Below are 6,000 nucleotides of genomic sequence, written 5' to 3'. Positions count from 1 at the left end.
TACCTTTTGAGGTCCCAGGGACACCTCTGCTGAATGAGGGCAGCCCTCCTGTCACCCTGCACACTTCTGGATATGGACCACAAGGGGCGGGGCCTCTCTTAAAGGGCACTGCACCAAGTCTCCTTTTGAAAAACCATCTTTGTGTCCCAGGTCTTCTTTGCGGTTGGGGGGATGGCTCTCCTTTCCTCCATTAGGGCAACCTACGCGTGGGCCAATGTAATATGTGTGAGCATGTGGATTACGCGTGTGTCTAAATTGCCAGCAACGGGTGTAAGGCTAAAGAGATGGGCGATAATATGGTAGGCAGTTAATCCCTTCAGACAACTTAAAATGCCGGTACGTGTGGGGATTCATATAGAGCACTATGGATGCATACAGTCTCTCCCATAAGCTAAGGAGATGTCTTTTTTTTTAATGAAGTATTCTCAGGTCTGTCCAAGCTGTGCATATTTGTTCAGGTCTGTCCAAGCTGTGCATATTTGTTTATGAACTGGTGCTTTTTTAAGAGGCGGCTTATTTTCAGATGGGTGCCAAGAAAGCATGCCTGTCTACTAAAATACGTAACGAACTTATTTTTGTTCCATCAAAAGTGAAAAGTGAAGGAGACGACAAGCTAGGATGACTGAGTGGCTTTGTTGCTGGACAGCAACAGATTGCTTGCTTCTCTATGGAAATATAGGTTATACGTCTAAGAGCTAAGCCTACTGTTCAGACCAACATCAGGGCATGGATGATTGGCATATATCTATTTCCATCACCACCCCAGGGTAAAAATGGATGCAGTTATGGGCCGGTAAGCCTCCCTCCCCCTGAGATTTGTGGATATCTAAATGTGTCATCCTTCCTGGGTTTTTAGGGTACAGAAAGGGAAACTTTTCCAATCACGACTGCATAGAGAGAGATCAGGGCTTTGGCTGGAAAAGCCTGCATTTTTTTAAAACCATCAATTTACTAGTTTGGAAATTACAGTAGCTGTTGCTCAGTTCTCTGTTCTTTAATCCCTGACAAATAGTTTCAAGGATAGGACATTTCTTAAATAATAGATTGTGTGTATGTCTGTGCATGTGGTGAGAGGTCAGATTTCTTCTTCTCCCCAAGAATCTAGATGACAGCAAATGAAAATAATCTCAACAGAACTCTCATTGCTCCTCCGTCTCCTGAAGGACTGTCAGTCTACTTGGTGTTTTGCTACAGAACCCTCACCCTTTTTCTGTTGAAGATGAGGTATGAAGGGAAAAGTCAGTCCAGTGTAACGCAAGAGTCGTCTTTCTTTACACATCCTTCCCTGCTACTAGAAGACCAAGGGGCTCCAACTTTCATCCTGGGTGGCATAGTGATGCAACTTCTTTGGATGCTGTCAGTAGAGCACCAATATCAGTCTTGTGGGAAAGAGCCTAGAATTTGGATCTGAACATTGAAACGTCCCTGCAATCAAATTCGTAACCACTGGACTCCTACATCAGCCAAGCCAATTCCTAAAATGCTCTAGAACATTTATCCTCAGTCTGCATTACCAAAGTATCTGGAGATGGCACCAGGTGCTTAAAGTCTGCTCTAGAGCAGACATGTCAAACACAAGGCCCGGGGGCCGGATGCGGCCCGCGAAGTGGTTCCATGTGGCCCGCGAAGCCATCCTGGAAACAGTGAGGGAACGGCCCCCGCTGCCATGGCCCTGGCCCAGAGACCCTCCTCCTGCCAGAGACCCTCAGATCTGTCCCACTCCTGCCCAGGCCCCCATAGGCACCGTTGATGCGAACGATGTAGTGCTGGCCATGCCCACCCAATAGGCCATACGCACTCTAGCCACGCCCACCCAGTAGGCCACGCCCACGCTGGCCACACCCACCCGGCCCCCTGAGGGCAACCGCAATTCTGATGCGGCCCTCAATGAAATTGAGTTTGACACCCCTGCTCTAGAGTAAATGCCCAGCCTCTCTCTCTTAAAGCAAATTTACAGTTTTCAAAAAATATTTTAATAACTGTAAAGCACAAAGAATTAAGATGCTGAGGCAGGATAGGGAAGTCAGTTTATTAATTCATTGATAACAGCTATAGATCAATCAAAGTGGTGTTAAGTGTATTGGAGATGGTTCTAGTTCTTTCATGATACAATGGAATTTATAGGGAAAAGAAATGGAAGAAAAAAGAGGTCAGTTATAAAGACAATCATGTGGATCCTTTTGTGAATCATCTGGTTTGACTGACATATAAAAACGTGTGAGAGAGAAAAAACTGATATTTAAAATATGCCATTCATTGTGTTCTGAGTATACAGCTGCAATATCCAGAAACTGGCAAGCTTTGAAGAAAAGGGGCAACCAGGCGTACATACGTTTGCCTCTAGGCCAGACCCTTTTGTGGAAGTGGAAGCACTTTTTATCATGGTACAATATTGAGAAGATGTGTCACTTCTCTAGAAGTGATGGGACATGTTGGAAAGTGAGCCTGGAGACTATGCTTCCAAATGGAGAGCTAAGGGAACGAGGAGATCACGTAAGAAAAGGGTGCATGACTTTTGACCTACCAACCCAAACCCAGCATATTAGCAGGGTCTGGCAGCTTCCAGAAAGTTTTATCAAAATACCAATCCATACTTTTGTACAATTCCAACAGGCAGAAGAATCTTGGTATTTTCAGTGAATTGCTAAGCAATGCCAGTCAATTGGGTTTATATTGGAGACTGGGATAACAAGTAGAACAAGCCAGATTTAACAGGATATACTACTGATATGTTTCCCTGAGATGAAACAGCCAAGATTGAGTGTCTTTTAAAATATTTTTCCCCACATCGCTTTTTGGGGGAAATAATTTTCTAAATCACTTGCTAGAGTGAACTGTATAAAGTTCACAGAAAAACAATAATTTCCCTCAAATTCCTAGGTTTTATTCCCAACTGGAACGATGAAGCAACAGTTCCAACTTCCCAGTTCCATCATACTCCTAAAGAGATTTTGCTGCTTGGTGGGTCATAACAGAAGCCAATCAAGTATAAATTAAAATTAAACACACTGGAGAAAACTTATTTACTACAGATCTCTATACAGGGTTTATGACTCAGCCTTGCATTCCCAATTGTTTAATTCAAAGCAGGGCACTTGCACAGCCATGGATACTAATTGCTCTGTACATAATAAACTGTGAGTCCCTTTGTGATATGCTCTAAACCCATTGCTTCCTCACCCCCATACTGTAAAGTGTCTCCACTGTTCCACGGTTCTCTTCTGAACTTTATGGGAAGTGCTAAAGAGCGCCTTTGTTTTTAAGAGTTTGGTTATTTTTCTACTGGCCATTGTGATAAAAAATTCTTAAGAGATCAGACACTTTAGGGGAAAAATAGATAGAAAAATGTAAAAATATTCAAAGTATAATATTAATAATTATAAAAATAAAGATTGTTTCCCTAACTCAATATGACTAATGTTTGAGTCTTTTGAACTGGAATTAAAATCGATGGCTGAATGGAGCCCGCCTTTATTGGAGCAGCACATTTCTGTTACTGGATTCTGAACTAAGCAATAATGAAAACCTATTTTCACACATTGACTGTTTTCATACAATATACTTCACCAAGTTTAGTAAGAAATCATGTAGCTGCATCTATACAACATGTAAGCTTATTTTTAAACCGCCCTGAGTCCCTCGGGGGAAAAAAATAAATAAATAATTTTGGAGAAGGGCTTTTTTTCCAAAATTTTCCTTAGGCTAATTAGTTGGTTTCTGGTTTGAGGTACTGTAAAAACCAAAGAAATGACTTAATTCAATATACAGTGGTACCTCGGCACTCATCATTAATTGGTTCCAAGAGGTGCAATGAGTACTAAAAACACTGAGTACCAAACAATTTTTTCCCATAAGGAATAATGTAGTGAGCCACAAGGCAGCTGACACCAACAAGTTCTGGCTTGTGTGTCAGGTACCAAACAATGAGAATTTTTGTGTCAAAATGTACAGAGTATCAAATTTGGTAAGTTTCAAAGCAGGTGAGTACCAAGGTACCACTATATAACTTAAGTGTATCCTACATACATAGTTATGGGGAGCTTTTAGGAAGTATGTGGTTGGCCAGTGATGGAAAGAAAGTACCAATATAAACTAGGTAATATTTCTGTTAAATTCAATAATTTATCAATGCAACAGAAGGTCCCGAGATCAAATCTTGAGCAGGTTCTCAGGAGGCAAGAGGTCCTTTGGGTAACGTGGTCTTGCAAAGTTGAGTGCTTTAAAGTTCAAAGCCAGCACTACATTGAAGCCAAACAGAGGTAGCCAGTGTAATTAGAACAGAATTGTTAATATCTGCCCTGCTTTCTCCATAATGCTGTAAGTAGCTAAAGTAAGCACTGTATGAATTATATCACTGCAGGCTAACAGCTACATTAGAATTAAATCAATAACACAGCAAATGAGCTTTCACACCCTTGCACATTATTTTTCATAAAGGTAAAAGTTTCCCCTGTCCAGTCATGTCCAACTCTAGAGGATGGTGCTCATCACCGTTTCTTAGCCGAGGGAGCCAGCATTGTCCGAAGACATTTCCATAATCATGTGGCTAGCATAAGTATACACCCAGGCACATGGAACACTGTTAGCTTCCCACCAAAGGTTATTTTTGATATTTTAATTAATTCTATTAGATATTAATCTGTTGTTATATGGTATTATTTTCTTTTCTAAAGAAATACATCCTTTATATAAACATGTAAGTCATATCCCTAGACTGGCAGAAAGAGTTGGATCTATCTGGCTGTTGTGACTCAGGGCCAGCCTGTGGGTCCGGCAGCCGGCTCAGATGTCTCGGATGACTCAGATGAGGGGGAGGAGGAGAATGTGGAAGACGAACTGGTTGATGATGGCTTGGAGGCTCCGCAGAGCCCCCAGCCGGGGCCCTCTTCTCAGCTGCGTGAGCCCGATAGTGCGGAGGATGATGTCCCACAGCTGGCCCTGTTCAAGGACGCCCGACGCAGGAGGCAGTCGAGCAGGACCAAACAGAGAAAGGCTGTGGGACTCCTCGGGAGGAGGCACAGGGAGGCCACGCCCTGAACTCTAAATAAAAGGAGTGTTTGGGGAAGGGCTGGTTGCTGAAAGCAACCCTTCCGTTTGAGGATTCAAGTTCCAGTGTTTTTGTTTCTTGTTCTGTTGTTTGTGTAATAAATTTTGGCAGACGCTTTGCAGCCTCAGACGCTCTCCAGTCTCTACTGTTTGAACAGGGGTTTGCCTTATTGCAAGGCCGGTAGCAGGCTGGTTCAGAACACTGGCCTCAATTTGGAAGTCAGGATAATAAATCTACCTGAATCAAATGGTGGAGTTTTTCCTGGCTGTGTCATTTACACGCTGTACAGTTCGGTTGTAAGGTTCAGTGTTTCCCAAAAATTCAATTCTCTGACCAGAAAAAACAGAAACTGAACCATCCTTGTAGCCATTCCTTTAGGTACAGAAGGCTCATTAGAATTTTGGAAAGCATGTTATACTCACTTACAAAATCTTTGCTCTTTTTTCCAGACAGTGTGAGGTAGTGTTCATCCATCATGTTTATTTTCTACAAAATCAAATGCCTCTCTTGTAAATACAAAGGTGGTTTGCTGATTTACTTATCACCTTTCCAGATAATTAAGTATTCAAAAATTAAAACGGGTTAAGGTAGGGAGTCTAATGAGTATGAGGGCAAGGGCCATGTCAACAATATGCATATATGTATATATATTTCACACTTCTTAACCCCCCATCTCCCTCACAGTAGTATTGCTCTCAGCTAGATTTAATTATTTTTTCTTAGCTTATGATTTCAACTTTCTTTCCCAATAACAATAACAATAATAAGAGTTGGAAGGGACCTTTGAGGTCTTCTAGTCCAACCCCCTGCTCAGGCAAGAAACCCTATACTGTCTCAGACAAATGATTTTCCAGTCTCTTCTTTTTTTTATTGAAAAGTTTTACAGTACATTTTTGAATACAAAACCCCTCCCATCCCCCTCCCCTCTCCCCAAACATCCCCAACTCTCCCCT

This window comes from Vipera berus, assembly GCF_964194415.1.
Source record: "Vipera berus genome assembly, chromosome: 2".
Classification (NCBI taxonomy): Eukaryota; Metazoa; Chordata; class Lepidosauria; order Squamata; family Viperidae; genus Vipera; species Vipera berus.
Note: the sequence above shows the minus strand (reverse complement) of the source record.